General features: G+C 43.6%; 1 long non-coding RNA gene across 1 annotated transcript in view; it reads right to left on the minus strand.

The window, feature by feature from the left end:
- The window catches only part of LOC120388396, an 86,351-nt gene extending 65,193 nt beyond the window's left edge, over positions 1–21,158 (minus strand). Inside the window, exon 1 of the long non-coding RNA XR_005590560.1 lies at positions 20,849–21,158. This is a non-coding gene — a long non-coding RNA (uncharacterized LOC120388396). The remainder of the gene's footprint in view (positions 1–20,848) is intronic.
- Positions 21,159–25,960: the final 4,802 nt, after the last annotated feature.

Genomic DNA, 25,960 nt, shown 5'->3' on the forward strand with positions numbered 1-25,960 from the left:
CTGAGCCTGGTTGTGGCTGATGGTTTGGTTTTCTTTTCCTTTTTCTTTTTCCTTATCTGGGACTAGAAGTGAGGGAAGCAGTGGTAGGAAGTGACTCAGGGATGGTAGCTCAGAGGGTCCCCCCAGAGATCAAACACTACAGACCCTCCTAGGGCCCTGGGTCAGAGCTCGGTGGAGTGGGTGAGCCTGGATCGAGCCCATAACTTCTGTTTGAGCGGTGACATATCTCTGAGATGGATAATAGCTGAGTGCCTTCTGCGGTTAGGATATTAGCCATATTATACAAGACAACTAATGTCCATCAATTGTGGTTTCTCTTTCCCTGGAATGAAATTGTGTTTGGTGAGGGGTTTAATGTTAACATGCTGCTTTTGTTCTTACAGAAGGAAGGAGAGGGTCAAAGATTTGTCATGATAACTGCACATCTGAAAATAATTGAATTTGATTTGATGTATAAGGATGCCAAACTTCTTAGGTGTAGTTGCAGAATACTATTTGTTAGTATTTGTGAGTAGTCAAATAATGAATACAATATATCATTAATTCTATTTTGCTTTTAAAAATGATTGCCAATGACAATTATAAACAAATTATTCCACTAGCTTTGGAACTCTGTGCGGTGGAAGAAAGAAGAAAATGTCTTAAGAAACCCAAATGATCGTTTGGTTTGAAATATTTTACTCACAACTAATGATAGTGGTTTTAGCATAAACAATGAAAGGCAAAAACAAGGAGTCAGGTGGCACCTTAAAGACTAGCAGATTTATTTGGGTATAAATTTTCTTTGGTAAAAAACCTCACTTCTTCAGATGCAAGTGAGGTTTTTTACCCATGAAAACTTATGCCCAAATAAATCTGTTAGTCTTTAAGGTGCCACCGGACTCCTTGTTGTTTTTGTGGCACAGCTACCCCCTGATACTTGACACAATGAAAGGCAAGCATTCTTCAATTCATGTTCAGTATCTTCTGGTTGGACTGCAGAGGAAACTGTTTGTGAAAGTCATCGAGCCAACTGAAAAGGCTGCACCTGAATACCTGAACCTTCTACCAGGCTTTTCAGTTTCAAACACATTCAACAGGACACTTGAGTGCTCAGTGCCAGATAAGTTCTTTCCTTTGCACTGTCTCCTGTACTTTACATGAAATGTCTCCTTCCCCTGGTGCCCTTTCAAAATTAAAAAAAAATCTTGTTGCCTTCAATTTTTAATCTATGGTCACAAATATACTGTAAGGTCAGGTTAATGTACTTAGGCTGCAGTAGTATGCAACTGCACAGTCTGTCTAGAAAAGAGTCTGGAATAATCTTACCAAAACAGAATAAAGTCAGCAATCTCAGCTTTTGTACATTTTGCATAAGTATCTGGGGATCACTCTAGGTTGACTCACTGAATCTTGGGGGTGATCTTATTTCTGCTTTTGACTAGTGCCTGAGTTGGAGAATGATGGCAGTTAACCTAGGGCTTTTGATCAATCTTCTTTGGGATGCTGTGAGTGTGATTTCCTTCCCTCCCCCATCCCCATTTCACATCAGTTAACCCGTGATTGGGAAGATAATTGCAATTTCTGGTATTTTTGTAGACATTATTTCTACTGGTATTCATCTATCCAGGGACACTATTGTCCTATTTACTGTTCTATAAATGATGCTTTTCCTGCTGTTATGTGTCATTGCCTCTGGGCCTAACAGCTCCATCTGACATGACCATCTTTTACCATATGTCCACTGCCACATTTCTTACACTTTACATTATTTTTCCTGGTATTGATCATGCCATATAACATATCAGCCAGTTCTTCAACTTGCTTAATTATTTAGCTTTATCTCTTAGTCATGAGGTTCTTTATGGGCTAGTTGATCCATTGGTAAAGCTGTACTGGTCTAGATGTCTCATGGCTTTCTCAATGTGTGCATAAACTATATCCACTGTCTCTTTGTTGCCTACTTATCTGGAGCTGCTTCTAACTAGACTACACATTATTTAGTAGTCTCGGGTATATGGCATCCCATGAAGATGTGAATCAATACTTTTAAATCTATCTTTGTGTTCTCTTCATTCACACTGCCAAAAGCCTTATCCAAAAGCTGATCATCTGTCATCTCAATCCTTTCAACCTTCTCCTCTCTAATTTCTTACCAGGCTCTCTTTCAATCCGTCCAAAAAGTTTCTTTAAAGAAATAGCAACTTGGCCCTTTGCACTTATGTCCAGAGCCTTCTCAAATCCCTTCATGGACTTCCCTTTACATCTCTCTTCAAATGTAGCCTCCTTGTCTACCCCTTCAAGACCCTGAATAGTTAGCTCCCAGCTACCATGCTACCCTCCTCTCCTTTCATCATCCCAGCACCATTTCTGCCCACCCAAGTGCATGGTTAATCACTTCCTTCATGCCCTTTGTGAGGCTGGCTAACCAGGTCATGCTAGAGTGTATGCAGGTCAATTCATTTGTGTAGATCAAAGGAATTGTTAAATATATAAGTCTGTATTCAGCTGTTTAGACGTCATGAAAATGAATGGGATGTTACATGCATTGTTTTCACTTACCTGTTCCTGACATAATGTAATTGCAAACATTTACAGGGTTAGTACCCTTGTAACTAAATTACCCATCAAAGAAATCTTATGAAATGCTAATGAAGGACTTAAGGACTTTAATAGAAAATGCTAATTTCAAAGCAAGTGGCCATTATGTATATGGTCAGAGATCAAAAGTCTAAGTGTATTCCTCACTCTCTGTCATCAAAGGAAAAGCCCACATGGGTAAAGACACTGTCAGCTTGTTTTCTGTGAAGATACTTTAAATATGGATTCAAAAAAATAGATCCATTATCTCTGAACTGTCTTGGACTCTTACAGGGAAGTACCAATTGCAAAGCGGAGATCCCCAGAAGTTATTCTGGGTACCCTGAAAAGTCTTTTGGGAGACTGGCAGTTTATTACATCTTGACCATCATTTGGACATACAAACTGTGATTCACCTGTGCATATATTTTACCTGATTTAACCTCTCAATAACTCGTATTTCTTTTTCTTAGCGAATATACCTGTGGTTAGTTTACTATAGAATTGGCTGCCAGCGTTGTCTTTGGTGTAAGATCTGGAGTACCAATTGATCTGGGGTAAGTGACTAGTCCTTTGGGACTGGGAGCAACCTGACGTGTGATTTTTGGTCTATTTGGCCATTATTACTAAGTCCAGTTTATCTGGGTGGCAAGATATGCCCTAAGGAGACTGTTTGTGACTCCATGGTAATGCTGGTATAGTGATCCAGGCATTCACATTTTAAACTGGCTTATTATAGAACATACCATCAGTTTGGGGTGTCTGCCCTTGTTTTCTGACAGTCTGCTCTGAGACAGGCACTCACACTTGTGAGCCACTCCAAACAGCGTGACACCCTTATCCCACTTTTATCTTTGTATCTTCTTCCATGCAGCCCTTTATTCCTCTTTATAGAGCTAGTTGAAATATGGGGCTTCCCCCACCACCACCATCAGAAACTGAGGAAAATGGGAAATACTTTTAATTATTTCCTGCCAAAAATTTCAACTTTTCATTGGCCCCCTCAAACTGTTGTTTTTGTTTTGTTTTGTTTTGTTTTTTGGTTTTCCAATTAAAACTCCATTTGAGGAAAACAGACACATTCCATCAAGATTTTTGCTGAGTCAGTTTTAAATGTAGAAAAAATAAGTTTTGATGGAAAATTTTCAACCGGCCCTCCCTATAATCTGCTTGCTACTGGCCCATATGAAGCCTCCATGTGCACACCTTCTGAATATCTCTCTTTATAATTCCCTTCCAAAAGGCCTATAAATCCCAGTCTATATCACACAACTACAAGAACAATAGATGGCGTCATATCTTCTAACAAACAAGTAGAACTACAGGACACATGCTGACTGTAACTGCTATATCAATTTGCATTTTGTTTAGTCCCTTTCCCAATACCCCATTTCTTAATTATCTATTCAGATGGTAAGTGCTCTTGAGTGCGAACTTGTCTGAATATTTATGTATGAAGTGCCTAGCACATTCTTGGTGTTAGGTATTATTTTCAGGATTAGGCCGATGAAGTGGTTTTCAGACAGTACATTTTTGATACACTCATCATAAGGTAAACTACTTGAGTCTCAAAAGCCAGACGTATGATTGAAAGTGCATTTATAGCCTGCAAAATGACTGTATGAAAATGGCCCTGTTTCACCCTTTTGGAATTATTCCATAGCACAGTGAGCTCCATATCTAATTTGCTCACTTTGGGCTAAGCACTGTTAAGCTCTGCCCATTGTGAGGGGTACTTACAGGGAGAGAACAAGGAGGCATTCTACCTCAGGGAGGGATGCACACTACTACACTTCAAGGGTTACAGCCTGCTTCTCCTTGTGAGTTATTTGAGCTCCATGGGCCAATGTGTAAGAAGGATCAGGGCTATATTCCTTTTCCTCCTTGCCCTTCTCCCTTTGGGTAGGGTGAATTTTATAGGGACAGTCCCGATTTTGGGGGCTTTTTCTTATATAGGCACCTATTACCCCCCACTTCCTGTCCCAATTTTTCACACTTGCTATCTGGTCATCCTACCTTTGGGGCCCTAGTGAAGTAGGAACAAAGCAGTCCTTGAACTCTAGAGACTGAATTCTATTCAGCTCGTATTCAGGCTATGGTGTGACCTCAGCTATGCATTTAGAGATCAATCAGAATCAGGTCCTTCTTCAAGTACTAAAATGGCTTTCCTAATTGCCAGCCCTGCAAAGTCAAACTACAAACTCAATCTTGAAATTATGTGTGCTGTTTCTGGCTTGCACAGCATCACCAGACAACCCAAAGTGGGATAGTTGATGGTTCTTTTGATGCTGAATGAGCCAGAAGAGAATCCAGCTCAGTTTACCAGAGTGGAATTGGTTTTGTGCTTCTCAGAGAAAGGCAAAGGAGTGAAAACTTACTTTGCCAGAAAATTAAATCTGCTCTCTGAAGCAATGTATGCTTGCTGCCTGCCATTCCATCTCCTGATCTGCCTTGCACCCAATCTCATCACCTCCCTTATTCTTCTCCTTAAACTCTTGTTCTCCTCTGGGTCTTTCCTCTCACAATACAAGCATGCTTTAGTATCTCCCATTAAAAAATACACACAACTAAAAAACCAACCAACCAACACCCTTGACCCCACTGGCCTCTCTAGCTATTACCCCATCTCCCTTTTACCTTTAAGCTAATTGAACATGCTGCCACAGTCGCTGGCTGGAGGAGTTCTTCTCCTCCAATTCCATCCTAGACCTCCAATCTGGCTGCTGTCCTTTCACTCCACTGCTCTTTCCAACTCTCTAATGGCCTCTTCCCAGTCAAAGCTCTAAACCAGTACTCTGTCCTCATCCTCCTTGACCGGTCCCTCACCTCTGACATGGTCCTCTTCTTGAATTGTGTCCTCCCTTGGCTTCTGTGTCTCGGTACTTTCCTGTTTCTCCTCCTAACATTCACTGGGCAGTTCAGCAACTGGTGACCATTTTTAGTAAATTGCCATTCACAGCATGGCCACCTAATAGTTATTCCCAACCTGCATTTGAGTAACTATGAGCTCTCCTAGGGGAGACCCAAGTCTGAACTACAAGTATGGTTGCTCACTTGAAGGGTGATATATATGTGTGGATGATGCAAAGGAGTTTAAAGCTACTGGGTCCTCAGCATTCTGAAAATCAGCCCATTTATTTAGTTGCCAAAATCTGAATTTAGGCGCCTAACTCTAGGCACCCATTTTAAAAAATGCCAGTCATAAATCCAAATGAAAACCAAAGTACTGGGAGAGAAGGACAAGGTTTTCCAGGTAAGAAAAACATCAATACCTGGAAGTTAAGCCAGATTTATAATATAAGGGCAGAGCCCGACACTGCATTGAGGTGATTGTAGTCAGATCCATGAGCAGGAGGAAGAAGATCCCCTCTCCTCTTTATGGCCTGTAGTCAGTGAAAAGGCTCCTATTATAAGCATGTCTCTGGAGCAGAGATGAGCTGTACTGTTGATTGCTTGTATCTTAATACAAAATGACTAAAAGATCTGGTTTGTTCCTCAATAAAGCTTTACTATTAAACAAACAAAAAAAGCCATCTGATTATAATGAGATTGGGCACGACTATACTGAATCACATTTGAACAACTGACCTAAACGTGAATAGTAATAGGATGCTGAGCATATCTGCAGAGTCATCCATTAACCTTTATTTCTATGTATTTCTTGTCTTCACTTCATGACTTCTATCCTTGCCACAATTATTAGGAATGTTGGTACTCAGCTGGGTGACCCACTCAAGTCAATTTCTGTTTATTTTTTATCCTCTACATTCAAGATCTTGTGGGGCTTTTTTTTTTTTTTGGAAGTACCAAGGATACGTCATTAACATTTTTCCACTCATCATCTAAAACAAGTTGACAATTTCAGTATTCCCTTATACAAACTCAGAAACAGTTCTTGAATCATTCATCTAACAACCTTTTAAAATAGTCTCTTATTATTCAGTCTTTGTGGGGGGAAGTCACTGGAACATAGCCTCTCTTTACATCAGAATAATATTTATTTGCCTTTCTCTAGTCATCTGCAGTGACCACCTCATATTAATTTATTTCTAGTTTTAGGTATTTTAAGCCACATAGTGCCAAAAAGCTTTTCCCCCCCCCTTAATTTAGCCCCTCCCCACCCTCCACCACACACAGAGTGTTATTCAGTCCTCTGGCAATACTGAGCTAAATGCAGAACCCTTTGACCGTATAAAGAGCTTAACCTTGCACAATCTATATGATGCATACTTGAAAAAGAGGTGTTGAAGCCATAACGGTATTTCTATCAGATCTAGGCACTGAGCACTGGGAAGTTTCCTGTAGGCTAACACAAAGAGGTAATCCTAGTCTTGCTCTTGGTTCCCCTAAATGCTCAGCATTTCATCACTATACATTTAGCACAACATTGGCCTCTGAGGTTGGGTGTCTCAAGTTGGGCAGCCCAAAATTGTGGCACCCAAAATCAGAGGCTGATTTTGAAAATTTTGGGCATGTTATTTGTTTAACCAAAAAGTTAAAAGACTAAATGGATGGAAAGTCAGTCCTGGCAATCAGTGAACTCGGTGGACAGGGAATGTTCTTCGAGAACTCCTGCTTGTGTAATCTACATGCTTTTATAGTACAGCATTTTATTTTTCTTAAAATACAAAGAAAGGGAGAGCACCAGTGGAGTGGAGGTAGAGGGGAATTATTAGAATCATCTGTGTTTAAGCACATGCATAGGAAGCACAACTACAAGTGGCTAAAAAACAAGCATACAAACAACCCAAGAAAGGTGGAGGTGTGATGAAAATTACCGACAGGCTCAATCATTGGTTAAAGCCATGTGAACGTCACTAAGGACAGTTTTATGTCTCAACATGTTTCAACCCACTAGTTGAGCCAGTCAGAGGGATTTGGGGGAGAAGGCTTTACCTACAGAGGAGATGATGGGAGAACCAATTAACTGAACAACAGAAGATAAAATGCCAGAGGTACATTGGGGTTGTCAGGACCGGGCCTCAAAACCTGTAACATTTTGGCTACAGACAGGGGTGTGCACAAGGGGGAGCAAGCAGGGGCACCCAAAAAAAGCATCTGTGTGTCCCTGCAGATGGGGGAAGGAAGAAGCAGCAAGGCTGCTGGCAGAGATCCTCCTCCCCATCAGTAGCTTCTGTACTCTTGTTATGCTCTGTGTGTGTGTGTGTATTTGTAAAGATGTTATATACTATGGGCCAAATTCTCAACTAGTGTAAATTGTAACTACTGACATCAGTTTATACCATCTGATGCTATCTATACTTATATGCATAGTGCTTTCACAGTAAAGGCTACATTTCTTACAGAGCTTAGTTTGTGACAGCCAGCTGTTTGGATAGGACATCACTTCCTTCTGCTACTCAATGCACTAAAATACTGATGGGGAGAATACCTTCAGGGAAAAGTACTATAGGAATTGAAATTGTACAGTATATCGTCTCACTTCAGCTCCAGTCTTCCTTTCTTAACAGTTTTGCGATATCCAATGTTAAATTCTAATCCCTGAGGCAAATAATGTTGCACTAGCAAGAAAAATACATAAAAATACAAATTTAAAGGAAAGGAAATGGCGAGAACTTCTCTGAGCCCTATGACCACTCAGTATGGAACTGACCCAAAACCTTATAAAATCAGTGGGACTCTCTCCACTGACATTAATGCAGGGGTGCTGGAACAATTTTTATAGTGGTGGTGCTGAGAGCCACTCAATCAAGCTGTAAACCCCGTATATCAGGTGTTCTCAAAATGGGGGTCAAGAACCCTCAGCGGGTTGTGAGGTTATTACATGGGGGTCACGATCTGTCAACCTCCACCCCAAATCCTGCTTTGCCTCCAGCATTTATAACGGTGTTAAATATATAAAAAAGTGTTTTTAATTTATAAGGGGGGTCACACTCAGAGGCTTGCTATGAGAAACGGGTCACCAGCAAAAAAGTTTGCGAGCCACTGCCGTATATGAGGAAGCCACATCAAGCCAGGGGGTGCAGCAGCTCCCCCAGAACCCTTAGTTGCAGCACCTATGCATTAATGGACTTTGGATTAGGCCTATTGTACCTTAATAGTGCACTCTGAAAGCAGGTGGGAGCTGGCCAGTTTTACAATACCCTTTCATATCAATGTTCAGCACACCACTGTTGAAAACGATTCTTAAATACTGTGCTCCCATGAAGATCTCACTACACTTGCAAAATAGCATATGTTAGGATCTTATAAAGATTATTATGGAAAAACTGATCAGAAATTATGATGCTGTTATTTATCAATCTTCCGAAACATGGGAGGGAGATGAGAGGAAATAGCTCTGTAGAATTGTATTTTCCAGCACCGCAAATTATTGCTCTATTGCATCAGATAGTAAGTAGGTAACCAAAACTGAGTGAGTAATATCATGAATATGGCAACATTCCTAGCAGTCTTAAATTAATTACCTGGTTAACTATTGCAAAGGATTTTTTTTTAACTGAGAAGCTCAGACTCTGAAAAAGAAGTGTCACGAATTAAAAATGACTCCAGAGGGTAACCCAGAATAATGTTTTAAGAACAGTTGCAAATTAGTATCCACCTGGACTAAGCAGCAGTCTTCTAAATTAGGTTACATGTCAATATGAATTAGGAAAAAGTATAAATGTCATCTTTATTTCTGTGCTTAATGCACAACTGCAATTCGTCTGAAGCTTAGTGACTATGTATCAATGCATGTTTAACCACGGAGTACGATATGTAACTTAGAACTTTCAAAATGTACAGCTCCTGACCCCTGCTGATCCTTCCAGTTTTAAACTGAAGTGGGCACCAAAGGTGGGGCTGGCCATGCCCACAGCCACCATAAACAGCACTAAAGTAATGGGAAGCTATATATATTTTGGAAAGATTTCATTGTTGCATCTGGCTTTCCTTGCTATGACAAATCTTTGACAATTTACCACTGTAGCTTTATACACCATTCTAAAGTCATGACACTCTCAATAACACAAATGCCGCACATTAATCCACAGGATGCATTTGACAATTCAAAGCTAATACCAATCTCTCACAATTCACCAGAAGTTGTAACCACAGCAATCTTTTTCTCTCCCTTCTTTCCACTAAAGCAGCAAAGTGTGACATCACAGCAGTTTTAAAAATGTTTCCCCTCGCATACATAGTGTCAGCTAGAGCAGGGGTTCTCAACCTTTTTCTTTCTGAGGCCCACACAACATGCTATAAAAATTCCACGGCCCATCTGTGTGTCAAAAAAATGTTTTTTGCATATAAAAGCCAGAGCCAGTGTTAGCGGGTAGCAAGCAGGGCAATTGCTCAGGGCCCTGCACCACAAAGGGCTCTGTGAAGCTAAGTTGCTCAGGCTTCAGCTTCATCCCCAGGCAGTGGGGCTTCAGCTTTCTGCCCCAGGGCCCAGCAAGTCTAACGCTGGCCATGCTTGGTGGACTCCCTAAAACCTGCTCACGGCCTCTCAGTGTGCCCCGAACCCATGGTTGAGAACCACTGAGCTAGAGGAAAGCTGTATGGAAGTGTAACCACAGCATCATCCTTCTTGGGAGAGTAGCTGCAATGTCATACGCTGACAAATCTATTTCAGGAAAATAAATTCCAACCTTTCTCCTCTCTAACACCCTCTTGCTCTTTCTTTCACTCATTCACTTCCCCTTCTCTCAATTCCACATTCATTCATTCCCACTTGACTTTCTTCATATGGATCCTGATTCAGAAAAGCACTTAATTTGCAGTGAAGCATTTAAAAAGCTCAGTTTTAACTTTGAAGTCTTTAGGACCTGAATAAGGGCACCATTGTCACCAACCGGCCCTGGACGGTCAGACCTCGTGGTGGAAACAGGGCCGGCTCCAGGCACCAGCCCAGCAAGCAGCTGCTTGGGGCAGCCAACGGTGAGGGGCAGCATGTCCGGGTCTTCAGCGGCAATTCAGCGGCGGGTCCCTCATTCCCTCTCCGAGCGAAGGACTAGCCGCTGAATTGCCGCCAAAGACTGAAGCGGCAGCAGTAGAGCTGCAGATTGCGATCATGGGTTTTTTTTCTTTTTGCTGCTTGAGGCAGCAAAAACCCTCGAGCCAGCCCTGGGTGGAAACAAGAGTTCAGCCTACCAGTTAGAGCTGGGTCCAGGTTGGGCAGAGTCCAGGAACAAACTGAAGGTCAATGCCAAAGGGACAGAAGATAAATGCCAGAGCTGGAGGGTTAAACCAGAGTCATAATACAGAGCCAGAGCCTGGAATCAGATGTATCAGATTCACAGATGAACACTGTTGGGGAAGAGTCAAGATGGCTTTTGTAAATCTATTACAATTCTCTGAGGGGTGGAAAAAAGATAATCCAGTGGATGATTTAGAAAGCCCTTGACAAATTCTCTCACCTAAGGATCTTAAACATAAGAACAGCCATACTGTGGGTACGTCTACACTACGGGATTATTCTGAATTTACATAAACCGGTTTAGTAAAACAGATTGTATAAAATCGAGTGCATGCGGCCACACTAAGCACATTAAATCGGTGGTGTGCGTCCATGGTCCAAGGCTAGCGTCGATTTCTGGAGCATTGCACTGTGGGTAGCTATTCCGTAGCTATCCCATAGTTCCCTCAGTCTCCCCCGCCCCTTGGAATTCTGGGTTGAGATCCCAGTGCCTGATGGGGCAAAAATCATTGTCACGGGTGGTTCTGGGTAAATGTCATCAGTCATTTCTTCCTCCGGGGAAGCAATGGCAGATAATCATTTCGCGCCCTTTTTGCCTGGATTGCCCTGGCAGATGCCATATCATGGCAACCATGGAGCCTGTTTTGCCTCTTGTCACTGTCACCGTATGTGTACTAGATGCTGCTGACAGAGGCGATTCAGCAGCGCTACACAACAGCATTCATTTGCTTTTGCATGATAGCAGAGATGGTTATCAGCCGTACTGTACCATCTACCATGCCATTGTAAATTGGCAATGAGATGACGGTTACCAGTCCTTTTGTGCTGCACCATCTGCTGCTGTCATAGGTGCCCCTGGCTGAGATCAGCCGGGGGTGCAAAAAACAAAAATGGGAATGACTCCCTGAGTCAATCCCTCCTTTACAGTATCTAAAAATAGAATCAGTCCTGCCTAGAATATGGGGCAAGTGTACTAGAGAACCAGTGTATCAGAGAACCAGAGAGCACAACCTCTCTGTGTCAGATCCCGCAGAAATGATGAGCTGTATGCCATTCACAGGGGGTGCCCCTGCAACAACCCCACCTGTTGATTCCCTCCTCTCCCAGCCTTCCTGGGCTACCGTTGCAGTGTCCCCCCATTTGTGTGATGAAGTAATAAAGAATGCAGGAATAAGAAACAGTGACTTGTTAGTGAGATATGAGGGGAAGGCAGCCTCCAGCTGCTATGATAGTGCAGACGGGACATTAAGCAGTGTGTGGGAGAGGAGCCCAGCATCCCGCTGCTATGATAGTCCAGGCAGAACAGAATCTTTTCTTTACACATGAAGGGCGGGAGCTGATGGAGCTCAGCCCCCTGTTGCTATGATGAAGATGGTTACCAGTCGTACTGCACCATCTACCAGGAATGATCAGGAGTTTTTTACCCAGGCGCCCCCGGCCGACCTCACCAGAGGCCAGCCAGGAGCACTCACGGGCTGATGATGAGGACAGATACCAGTCCTTTTGTACTGCACCATCTGCCACAAGGCTGATGATGACGATGGATATCAGCCATATTGTACCATCTGCCACCCATGGGGGGGGGCGAGGATGCTGCCGTTGACTGCTGCAGCATCGTGTCAATCAGCAGCATTCAGTAAACATAGGGTGACATTTAAAAGAGTCAAGAGAGGATTTTTTTCCCTTTTACTTCTGGGGGTGGGTGAGGGGGGTAAATTGATGAGCTATGCCCTGAACCACCGCGGACAATGTGTTTGACACTACAGCCATTGGGAGCTCAGCAAAGAATGCAAATGCTTTTTGGAGACTGCAGGAACTGTGGGATAGCTTGAGTCCTCAGTCCCCCCTCCCTCGCTCCCTCCCTCCCTCCAGGAGCATCCATTTGATTCTTTGACTTTCCGTTATGCTTGTCACGCAGCAGTGCGCTGAGTCCCTGCTGTGGCCTCTCTGGAGATTTTTTAAAAATGCTTTGGAATTTCGTCTTCTGTAACGGAGCTCTGATAGAACAGATTTGCCTGCCCATACAGCGATCACATCCGTACGGTCCACGCTGAAGCTCTTTTTGGATTTTGATTTCAGACTGCATCGCCACCCGTGCTGATCGGAGCTCCACGCTGGGCAAACAGGAAATGATATTCAAAAGTTTGTGGGGCTTTTCCTGTCTACCTGGCCACTGCATCCGAGTTCTGATCTGATTGCTGTCCAGAGCGGTCAGTGGTGCACTGTGGGATACCGCCCGGAGGCCAATACCATCGATTTGCGGCCACACTAACCCTAATCCGATATGGCAATACCGATATTAGCGCTACTCCTCTCGTTGGGGAGAAGTACAGAAACCAGTTTAAAGAGCCCTTTATATCGATATAAAGGGCCTCTTAGTGTGGACGGGTGTGGCATTAAATCGGTTTAACGCTCCTAAAACCGGTTTAAATGCGTAGTGTAGAGCAGGCCTGGGTCAGACCAAAGGTCCATCTAGCCCACTATCCTGTCTTCTGACAGTGGCCAATGCCAAGTACCCGAGAGGGAATGAACAGAACAGGTAATCATCAAGTGATCCATCGTATTGCTCATTCCCAGCTTCTGGAAAACTCAATCCCTTTTAGTTTGTGACAGCCAGCTGTTTGGATAGGACATCACTTCCTTCTGCTACTCAATGCACTAAAATACTGATGGGGAGAATACCTTCAGGGAAAAGTACTATAGGAATTGAAATTGTACAGTATATCGTCTCACTTCAGCTCCAGTCTTCCTTTCTTAACAGTTTTGCGATATCCAATGTTAAATTCTAATCCCTGAGGCAAATAATGTTGCACTAGCAAGAAAAATACATAAAAATACAAATTTAAAGGAAAGGAAATGGCGAGAACTTCTCTGAGCCCTATGACCACTCAGTATGGAACTGACCCAAAACCTTATAAAATCAGTGGGACTCTCTCCACTGACATTAATGCAGGGGTGCTGGAACAATTTTTATAGTGGTGGTGCTGAGAGCCACTCAATCAAGCTGTAAACCCCGTATATCAGGTGTTCTCAAAATGGGGGTCAGGAACCCTCAGCGGGTTGTGAGGTTATTACATGGGGGTCACGATCTGTCAACCTCCACCCCAAATCCTGCTTTGCCTCCAGCATTTATAACGGTGTTAAATATATAAAAAAGTGTTTTTAATTTATAAGGGGGGTCACACTCAGAGGCTTGCTATGAGAAACGGGTCACCAGCAAAAAAGTTTGCGAGCCACTGCCGTATATGAGGAAGCCACATCAAGCCAGGGGGTGCAGCAGCTCCCCCAGAACCCTTAGTTGCAGCACCTATGCATTAATGGACTTTGGATTAGGCCTATTGTACCTTAATAGTGCACTCTGAAAGCAGGTGGGAGCTGGCCAGTTTTACAATACCCTTTCATATCAATGTTCAGCACACCACTGTTGAAAACGATTCTTAAATACTGTGCTCCCATGAAGATCTCACTACACTTGCAAAATAGCATATGTTAGGATCTTATAAAGATTATTATGGAAAAACTGATCAGAAATTATGATGCTGTTATTTATCAATCTTCCGAAACATGGGAGGGAGATGAGAGGAAATAGCTCTGTAGAATTGTATTTTCCAGCACCGCAAATTATTGCTCTATTGCATCAGATAGTAAGTAGGTAACCAAAACTGAGTGAGTAATATCATGAATATGGCAACATTCCTAGCAGTCTTAAATTAATTACCTGGTTAACTATTGCAAAGGATTTTTTTTTAACTGAGAAGCTCAGACTCTGAAAAAGAAGTGTCACGAATTAAAAATGACTCCAGAGGGTAACCCAGAATAATGTTTTAAGAACAGTTGCAAATTAGTATCCACCTGGACTAAGCAGCAGTCTTCTAAATTAGGTTACATGTCAATATGAATTAGGAAAAAGTATAAATGTCATCTTTATTTCTGTGCTTAATGCACAACTGCAATTCGTCTGAAGCTTAGTGACTATGTATCAATGCATGTTTAACCACGGAGTACGATATGTAACTTAGAACTTTCAAAATGTACAGCTCCTGACCCCTGCTGATCCTTCCAGTTTTAAACTGAAGTGGGCACCAAAGGTGGGGCTGGCCATGCCCACAGCCACCATAAACAGCACTAAAGTAATGGGAAGCTATATATATTTTGGAAAGATTTCATTGTTGCATCTGGCTTTCCTTGCTATGACAAATCTTTGACAATTTACCACTGTAGCTTTATACACCATTCTAAAGTCATGACACTCTCAATAACACAAATGCCGCACATTAATCCACAGGATGCATTTGACAATTCAAAGCTAATACCAATCTCTCACAATTCACCAGAAGTTGTAACCACAGCAATCTTTTTCTCTCCCTTCTTTCCACTAAAGCAGCAAAGTGTGACATCACAGCAGTTTTAAAAATGTTTCCCCTCGCATACATAGTGTCAGCTAGAGCAGGGGTTCTCAACCTTTTTCTTTCTGAGGCCCACACAACATGCTATAAAAATTCCACGGCCCATCTGTGTGTCAAAAAAATGTTTTTTGCATATAAAAGCCAGAGCCAGTGTTAGCGGGTAGCAAGCAGGGCAATTGCTCAGGGCCCTGCACCACAAAGGGCTCTGTGAAGCTAAGTTGCTCAGGCTTCAGCTTCATCCCCAGGCAGTGGGGCTTCAGCTTTCTGCCCCAGGGCCCAGCAAGTCTAACGCTGGCCATGCTTGGTGGACTCCCTAAAACCTGCTCACGGCCTCTCAGTGTGCCCCGAACCCATGGTTGAGAACCACTGAGCTAGAGGAAAGCTGTATGGAAGTGTAACCACAGCATCATCCTTCTTGGGAGAGTAGCTGCAATGTCATACGCTGACAAATCTATTTCAGGAAAATAAATTCCAACCTTTCTCCTCTCTAACACCCTCTTGCTCTTTCTTTCACTCATTCACTTCCCCTTCTCTCAATTCCACATTCATTCATTCCCACTTGACTTTCTTCATATGGATCCTGATTCAGAAAAGCACTTAATTTGCAGTGAAGCATTTAAAAAGCTCAGTTTTAACTTTGAAGTCTTTAGGACCTGAATAAGGGCACCATTGTCACCAACCGGCCCTGGACGGTCAGACCTCGTGGTGGAAACAGGGCCGGCTCCAGGCACCAGCCCAGCAAGCAGCTGCTTGGGGCAGCCAACGGTGAGGGGCAGCATGTCCGGGTCTTCAGCGGCAATTCAGCGGCGGGTCCCTCATTCCCTCTCCGAGCGAAGGACTAGCCGCTGAATTGCCGCCAAAGACTGAAGCGGCAGCAGTAGAGCTGCAGATTGCGATCATGGGTTTTTTTTCTTTTTGCTGCTTGAGGCAGCAAAAACCCTCGAGCCAGCCCTGGGTGGAAACAAGAGTTCAGCCTACCAGTTAGAGCTGGGTCCAGGTTGGGCAGAGTCCAGGAACAAACTGAAGGTCAATGCCAAAGGGACAGAAGATAAATGCCAGAGCTGGAGGGTTAAACCAGAGTCATAATACAGAGCCAGAGCCTGGAATCAGATGTATCAGATTCACAGATGAACACTGTTGGGGAAGAGTCAAGATGGCTTTTGTAAATCTATTACAATTCTCTGAGGGGTGGAAAAAAGATAATCCAGTGGATGATTTAGAAAGCCCTTGACAAATTCTCTCACCTAAGGATCTTAAACATAAGAACAGCCATACTGTGGGTACGTCTACACTACGGGATTATTCTGAATTTACATAAACCGGTTTAGTAAAACAGATTGTATAAAATCGAGTGCATGCGGCCACACTAAGCACATTAAATCGGTGGTGTGCGTCCATGGTCCAAGGCTAGCGTCGATTTCTGGAGCATTGCACTGTGGGTAGCTATTCCGTAGCTATCCCATAGTTCCCTCAGTCTCCCCCGCCCCTTGGAATTCTGGGTTGAGATCCCAGTGCCTGATGGGGCAAAAATCATTGTCACGGGTGGTTCTGGGTAAATGTCATCAGTCATTTCTTCCTCCGGGGAAGCAATGGCAGATAATCATTTCGCGCCCTTTTTGCCTGGATTGCCCTGGCAGATGCCATATCATGGCAACCATGGAGCCTGTTTTGCCTCTTGTCACTGTCACCGTATGTGTACTAGATGCTGCTGACAGAGGCGATTCAGCAGCGCTACACAACAGCATTCATTTGCTTTTGCATGATAGCAGAGATGGTTATCAGCCGTACTGTACCATCTACCATGCCATTGTAAATTGGCAATGAGATGACGGTTACCAGTCCTTTTGTGCTGCACCATCTGCTGCTGTCATAGGTGCCCCTGGCTGAGATCAGCCGGGGGTGCAAAAGACAAAAATGGGAATGACTCCCTGAGTCAATCCCTCCTTTACAGTATCTAAAAATAGAATCAGTCCTGCCTAGAATATGGGGCAAGTGTGCTATGGAGCCAGTGTATCAGAGAAGCACAACTGCTCCGTGTCAGATCCTGCAGGAATGATGAGCTGTATGCCATTCACAGGAGGTGCTCCTCTAACAACCCCACCTGTTGATTCCCTCCTCCCCCAGCCTTCCTGGGCTACCGTTGCAGTGTCCCCCATTTGTGTGATGAAGTAATAAAGAATGCAGGAATAAGAAACAGTGACTTGTTAGTGAGATATGAGGGGAAGGCAGCCTCCAGCTGCTATGATAGTGCAGACGGGACATTAAGCAGTGTGTGGGAGAGGAGCCCAGCATCCCGCTGCTATGATAGTCCAGGCAGAACAGAATCTTTTCTTTACACATGAAGGGCGGGAGCTGATGGAGCTCAGCCCCCTGTTGCTATGATGAAGATGGTTACCAGTCGTACTGCACCATCTACCAGGAATGATCAGGAGTTTTTTACCCAGGCGCCCCCGGCCGACCTCACCAGAGGCCAGCCAGGAGCACTCACGGGCTGATGATGAGGACAGATACCAGTCCTTTTGTACTGCACCATCTGCCACAAGGCTGATGATGACGATGGATATCAGCCATATTGTACCATCTGCCACCCATGGGGGGGGGCGAGGATGCTGCCGTTGACTGCTGCAGCATCGTGTCAATCAGCAGCATTCAGTAAACATAGGGTGACATTTAAAAGAGTCAAGAGAGGATTTTTTTCCCTTTTACTTCTGGGGGTGGGTGAGGGGGGTAAATTGATGAGCTATGCCCTGAACCACCGCGGACAATGTGTTTGACACTACAGCCATTGGGAGCTCAGCAAAGAATGCAAATGCTTTTTGGAGACTGCAGGAACTGTGGGATAGCTTGAGTCCTCAGTCCCCCCTCCCTCGCTCCCTCCCTCCCTCCAGGAGCATCCATTTGATTCTTTGACTTTCCGTTATGCTTGTCACGCAGCAGTGCGCTGAGTCCCTGCTGTGGCCTCTCTGGAGATTTTTTAAAAATGCTTTGGAATTTCGTCTTCTGTAACGGAGCTCTGATAGAACAGATTTGCCTGCCCATACAGCGATCACATCCGTACGGTCCACGCTGAAGCTCTTTTTGGATTTTGATTTCAGACTGCATCGCCACCCGTGCTGATCGGAGCTCCACGCTGGGCAAACAGGAAATGATATTCAAAAGTTTGTGGGGCTTTTCCTGTCTACCTGGCCACTGCATCCGAGTTCTGATCTGATTGCTGTCCAGAGCGGTCAGTGGTGCACTGTGGGATACCGCCCGGAGGCCAATACCATCGATTTGCGGCCACACTAACCCTAATCCGATATGGCAATACCGATATTAGCGCTACTCCTCTCGTTGGGGAGAAGTACAGAAACCAGTTTAAAGAGCCCTTTATATCGATATAAAGGGCCTCTTAGTGTGGACGGGTGTGGCATTAAATCGGTTTAACGCTCCTAAAACCGGTTTAAATGCGTAGTGTAGAGCAGGCCTGGGTCAGACCAAAGGTCCATCTAGCCCACTATCCTGTCTTCTGACAGTGGCCAATTCCAAGTACCCGAGAGGGAATGAACAGAACAGGTAATCATCAAGTGATCCATCGTATTGCTCATTCCCAGCTTCTGGAAAACGGAGGCTAGGGACACCCATCCTGGCTAATAGCCATTTATGGACCTATACTCCATGAATTTATCTAATTCTTTTTTTAACCCTGTTATAGTCATGACCTTCACAACATCTTCTGGCAAAGAGTTCCACAGGTTGACTGTGCATTGTCTGAAGAAATACTTCCTTTTGTTTGTTTTTAACCGGCTGCCTATTAATTTCATTTGGTGACACCTAGTTCTTGTGTTATGAGAAGGAGTAAATAACACTTCCTTATTTACCTTCTTCACACCAGTCATGATTTTATAGACTTCTATCATATCCCTTTTAGTCATCTCTTTTCCAAACTGGAAAGTCATATTAATCTCTCTTCATATGGAAGCTGTTCCATAGCCCTAATCATTTGTGTTACCCTCTTCTGTACCTTTTCCAGTTCCAATATATCTTAAGGAAATCTAAGCAGTCATGAGATAAAAGAGAAAGTCCTCTCATGGGTCAGTAACAAAGTGTAGGAATAAATGATCAGTTCAGAATGGAAAGAGGTAAATAGCACTGTGCTCCAAGTATTTGTACTGGAACCAGTGCTGTTCAACATATTCATAAATGATTTGGAAAAAAGGATAAACATTAAGGTAGCAAAGTTTGCCAATGATACAAAAGTACTCAAGACAGTTAAGTCCAAAGCACTCTGATGACTTACAAAGGAATTTAACAAAACTGGGTGATTGGGCCACAAAATAGGGGAAAATCAGTGTTGATAAATGCAAAGTAATGCATGTTGGAAAACATAATCCCAGCTATACATACAAAATGTGGGGTTTAAATTAGCTGTTACCACTCAAGAAAGAGATCTTGGAGTCATTGTGGATAGTTCTCTGAAAACATCTACTCAGTGTGCAGCGGCAGTCAAAAAAGCTAACAGAATGTTAGGAACCATTAGGAAAGGGATAGATAATAAGACAGTAAATATCACAATGCCACTATATAAATCTGTGATAGGTCCACACCTGGAATACTGCATGCAGTTCTCATTGACATGTCTTAAAAAAGATATATTAGAAATGGAAAAGGTACAGAGAAGGGCAACAAAACGGATTAGGGGTATGGAACAGCTTCCGTATGAGGATAGATTAAGACGGGGACTGTTCAGCTTTGAAAAGAGAGGACTTCTGGGGATATGATAGAGGTCTATAAAATCATGAATAATGTGGAGAAAGTGAATAAGGAAGTGTTATTTACCCCCTTCACACAACACAGGAACCAGGGTCCCCCAATAAAATTAACAGGCAGCAGGTTAAAACAAACAAACAAAAGAGAAGTTCTTCTTTACATAACACACAGTCAACCTGTGGAACTCATTGCCAAGGGATGTTGTGAACACCAAAGGTATAACTGGGTTCAACAAAGAATTAGATAAGTTCATGTTGGATATGTCTGTCAATTCATATCAGCCACGATGGTCAAGAATGCAATACCGATGCTCTGGGTCTCCCTAAGCCTCTAACTGCCAGACGGTGTGACTGAATGCCAAGGGATGGATCACTTGATAATTGCCCTGTTCTGTTAATTCCTTCTGAAGCATCTGGCATTGGCCACTGTCAGAAGACAGGATCCTGGGCTAGATGGATGACTGGTCTGACCCAGTATGACCATTCTTATGACCAGTACCAGAGAGAAAGAAGCCAAATGCCAGAACCAGAGGGTCAACCAGATTTATAACCCAGAGTCAGAGCAGGGATCAAAACCAGGAATCTGAATCCAGAGGGGAGCAGGGACGGGGAACAGAGACTGGATCATGTTGGAACAAAGCCAGAGCAAGGTCTAGAACAAGGGCAAGCACAGCTGTAGGCATGGCACACATTGAGCAGCCACATATCTGCTGTGAGGGCAAGGTTTACAACAAGGCAGCTAATCCCGAAGTCATTCAGGGGTTGTGGCCTCTGTCAGTTCCAAGGCAGTTAAGTTGGGCTCACTGGTTGCCTAGCAGCCAAGTTAGTCAGGGAGCAGGCCAGCAGCTGGTCCTAGAAGGTCCTGTCTCTGATACGTACTTTGCATTCACTTCCCCACCAACCTCATTCAGTCAGACTCTTGTCTCTCACTCCTTCCCTTTCTCCCATTCCAAATCTCCTCTTCTTCACTGATACTCCCATCTCTCCTTTCTTACCTCCTTCCTCTTCCTCTCCACACACGTCATCTCCTTCACCACCGCACAGTTTGGTTCCGTTTTGCCTTCTCCCTTTTCTTGTCCTCATTTTTCCCCATCTCCTCCACTTCCCTAAAGCCTTGTCTACGCCTTAGTTTTGGGGACAAAAGATAAGCTGATGATCAAAAAACAAATAATTACATCACTTGTGCATGTTCACACTATGCTCCTTCTGCTCGACTGTGAGAGTAATGTACTGTGGGTAGCTATCCCACTATGTTACTTGCTACCTTTTGAAGCTAGGTGTTGTGGGAAGGTGGAGTGAATTGCAGTGTATCATGGGTGCAGGTTCAACGTTCCATGATTCAGTTCTTTCCGTCCCAGTATTCTATCAGCGTCTGACTGCATTTCACAGCATTTTTCATTGACCCCCGTTTACTGTGTACCCGCCACCTATGTCTGAAAGGATGCTCTCTACTGTTTTAGTCACTCTTCTGAACACATTGTGGATGGTCATGCAGTATGTCATGAGCTCCCAATCTGAACAGGAACCAGAGTTGCCTGACCTGCTGTGTGCCATGGAAAGAAACAACACCAGATTACTTTTGGCTTTCATGGAGCAGCTAAACATGATGGACCATTGCTTTTGGGCTCAGGAAACAAGCACTGGGTGGTGGGATTGTATCGTTATGCATGTCTGGGATGATGAGAAGTGGATGCAAACCTTTTGGATGTAAAAAGCCACTCTCCTGGAACTGTGTGAGGCGCTCACTCCAGCATTGTAGGACAATGACACCAAAATGAGAGCTGTCCTCTTGGTGGAGAAACACATGGCGATCACTATGTGGAAGCTGGCCACTCCAGACTGCTACTGCTTGGTTGTGAATCAGTTTGGAGTTGGGAAGTTGAACGTTGGGGCTGTGTTAAGACAAGTGTTCAGGGCAATTATTCTTATCATGCTATGAAGGACTGTGACTCTTAGCAATACATGTGAAATAATGGGCGGCTTTGCAGTAATGGTATTCCCTAGCTGTGGAGGGGTGATAGATGGCATGCATATTCCAGTTTTGTCCCGAACCATCTTGCGATGGAGTACATCAATAGAAAGGGGTACTTCTCTATGGTATTGCAGGTCTATCATGGGTGTTTCACTGACATCAACACAGGGTGGGCTGGGAAGGTGCATGACACACGCATCTTCAGGAACATTGGCCTGTACAGAAAGCTTCAAGCCGAGACTTTCTTTCCAGACCAGAAGATCCTAGTGGGACAAGTTGAAATGCCCATAGTGATCCTGGGAGACCCAGCATACTCCTTACTCCCATGGTTCATGAATCCTTACACAGGAAACCTGGACACCAGCAAGGAGTGCTTCAACAATAGGCTGAGCAGGTGCAGAATGACAGTGGAATGTGCCTTTGATAGCTTAAAAGCACGCTGGCACTGCCTTTATGGCAGGTTAGACCTAAATAAGGAAAACATTCCCATGGTCATAGCAGCCTGCTACACACTCCATAATATTTGTGAGGCTAAGGGTGAAACGTTTCCACCCAGGGTGTAGCTCAAAGGCAGATCACATGGCTGCTGAATTTCAGCAGCCAGATACCAGGGTTATTAGAGGGGCATAATGAGGGGCTATTCAAATCAAGGATGCTTTGAGGCAACATTTTGACAATGAGCACCAGTAATGTGTCTTTCTATAGATCACTCTACCATGCTTTGTTAACTTGCCACCTTGCATGACAATTGTGATGATTCCTGTCTGGGATTTGTAGTCGGCAAATAATCAAACTGCCACTATGCATTACTACCAGCAGCAACCATCATGTGTAGGAGACAAATTCTTTCAGAGCATTTGTTTTTATTATATATCAATTAATAATACAGACAAAAGGCTTGGTGGGAAGGGAGATAACAGTGCAGGGCAGTGTAGGCTCTCATAGCTGTGTGTAAGTTCAGCTGTCATTTTGGAAGCTGTCCGAGAAGTGGAGTGAATGGGGTAATGAGACACTCTGGGAAGTTGCAAGAAATGTGTGGGAGGAGTTTGGGGAGGGCATGGTAAGCAGTTCTGTATCAGCTGGGGGGCGGGGTGAGCACATATGTGTTCTGCCTGAAGTGTCATTAGGGACTTCAACATTTCTGTCTGCTCCTCCATCACTTTTATCATCTGCTCCTGGTACTTTAAAATGTGCTCCTCACTCTCCTTTCTTTCCTGCCTTTCTATTTTAATTTTTTTTCTTCACGGTCTCTCTCAACTACCTGTGTTCTCTTTTTTCAGCCTCTGAGGACTGGAGCACCTCTTGGAACATGTCCTGCTTCCTGGACCTTGGTCGCTTCTTTATCTGGTGGAGCCAGCGTGTAGAGGGTTCCCCTAAAGGCCACTCCTTCAGAAGCACGAGAAACAATAAACAGAAGCATGATTGTTAGTTCATGCACAGCTTTGGATCATTATAATAAAATACATCTCTTTTAACATTCCAATCACTTTCTTACTTCCCTTGGTAAGCACTCATGTTGGCGAACAACCTGAATATAGTGAGTTCAGCCCGGGTGGAGGTTGGGCATCCAAGATGGGAAAAGGGTCTAGGAGTTGCTTGTTGGCTAGTTTTTGGCTTGTAGCTTGTTGCTTCTTTTTTTTTTATTGGCTCCTGGCAAGGAGGGGCAAGGGAGAGTGAGCAGGGGTAAGGGGCAAGCAGGGACAAGAGGGGTAGAGAGTCAGGGGAGCACAGCAGGCCCACCACAGTCCCAGACTGCACGCTGGGGGGATCTAGTCACATAGAGTGTTGGGGTTCTTAGGGATTGGCTTGTTTTGGCCTTGTTTTGAAATGGGTTTAGCTTGATTTTTGGCTTATTGTGATGCGTGTCCCATTCATAGCCTTTATCACACGAGCCATGATAAATCTGCCCGTAGGTATTGAAGTTCCTATAGCTGGAACTGGGACTACACAGCCTTTTCACCCCCTATATTCAGCAGATCCAACAGCTCTGGTGTGCTCCAAGTGGGAGAGGGTATGCTGCGTGGAGCTGCCATGGTCAGCTGGGAAGATACGATGTGAGTTCTCCACCCTGAGCAAACAGGAAGTGGAATTTCAAAAATTCCTGGGCCTTTAAAGGGAGAGGGGCAGAAGCGTGTATACCTGAGTGCAAGCCAACGAAGTTCAAACTGCTGACCAGGATGGGACTGTGGGACACCTCCTGGAGTCCATTTACAGTGACATAACCAAGCACGGAGTCTACACTGACACTGTGTCGGTCTGACTTTGCTGCAAAAAGTTCTATGTCTCTCGTCGAGGTGGTTTTATTTTCCCAGCAAAGGAGAGTTTTGTCGGCAGAAGTAGCATTGTAGTATGTACACCTCCATGAGTTAGTCGACAAAACCATGTAGTGTAGACAAGGCCATAGTCTCTCTCCATCCATCACACATTCTAAACCTTCTCTCCCAATCAATTATCCTCTCCAATCAACTCAACAAATCAATCAAGTTTCCCCTATCTTCTGTCATCACATTAATTCACCTCCATAGAACTAGTTGTCTTCCACTATTAAATCTGAAATTATCAGAGACCCTTAAAGTGATCTTTTAATTTAATAAATTGTATTAAATTTAATATTCTAAAATAATTGTTAGTTATTAATCAATACAGACCAAATAAACTATTTCACACCATCAAATCAATTCAAACCCTTCCACCAAACTAATACATTCACTCCCCAATCAAATCAATTCACCGTCACTCCCTCGCTATTCCTAGTATCCTGCTACCATCTTTCTCTGATGGCTGAGTCAGACAGAAGCAGCAGAATATGGCTTCCCCAAGCCTTAGCGGGTGACCTCAGGCACATTCCCACTTGTTGGTTTGACCAACCCAGGGAACATAATCACGTTCCTGGGATGTTCTTGGGATTGACTCTGTCCTTGACTATGTATTTTAATATCTTCATAGTCATTTATTAAATCTGATTCACTTTCAATACTTTACATCACTGAGGGCCTGTCTACTCAGCAATTTACTGTGTTGTAAGCCAGTGAGTGAATCTATAGTGCACCAGCTTGCTGCAGAGTAACAGCCCATGTGAACACTGCCACAGTGCAGAAAGAGTCCTCGAGTGCAGCTTGGTGTAAAGTCCTCTGGTACATTCACGGCACTGTAGCAGTGTCCACGAGGGATGTCACGGCACAGCACTCTGGCTTGATATGCAGTAACTTGCCCTGTAGACAAGCCCTTAGTCATTTTTTTTTGTTGTGGGTAGATACAAGCCTATATTAACAATCAATTTGTTTAGTAATATTTCATCATATTACTTCTGTTTTGATCCTGGAAAATATTTCAAACAGAATTTCAGATTGCAATTATTTCATTGTCCATAACTCTGAAGTAAAATCTGCTTTCCCCAAAGACCGTGATGCATTACATTTGAAATGCATAATGACATTGATCCTGCTACAAATTGAAGAATGTTCAGCAGAAAATAGAGGCTCAGAACCAAGTATTCTTGATTTCCCTCACATACACTGTATATGTGCTCAATCTCTGTACAAATACATTCATATATCAGAGTGGTAGCAACACTCTTTCTCAAAAAGGAATAAAGCAATTTTTAAAAAGCATGCTTGGCTCAAGAATAAAGTGTCTGAGGAAAATTGCATGCAGCTTGAAATAGAATGGAGGCTAGTGATGAGGTTAAGGTAAAGATCTTTTCCTGGATAGTTATAATGCTATGGGCTAGACACTGGAGACAAGTCACTGTGCCTGACAGGTATGTATTTCAGTTGTGCAACTTTGCGTGACCAAATTGAGGTTGGATTTTTAAGGGTGTAATGCACACCGAATGACTAATGAAGATCTGCCTATTTGTTAAGCGTAGTATCTTTAAAATGGAGATTCTCCCTGCTCTCATACCCATAAAGATCCATTGTCACTTTTTGGAAGACCAAGGGTGAAGTCCTAGTCCCATTGAAGTCAATGGCAAAACTCTCATTGACTTCAGTAAGGCCAAGACTTCATCCACTGAGTTTTTTCATGCTGTCTTGGGTGGAATGGAGTGAACTGTTCATAGCAAATAATATATCAGATGAATGGAGCTCTTAACAAATATCTATGAATACACTTTGATTGGTATGAATTTGTTCAT

The sequence above is a fragment of the Mauremys reevesii genome, linkage group 1 (genome assembly GCF_016161935.1).
Source record: "Mauremys reevesii isolate NIE-2019 linkage group 1, ASM1616193v1, whole genome shotgun sequence".
Taxonomy (NCBI): Eukaryota; Metazoa; Chordata; order Testudines; family Geoemydidae; genus Mauremys; species Mauremys reevesii.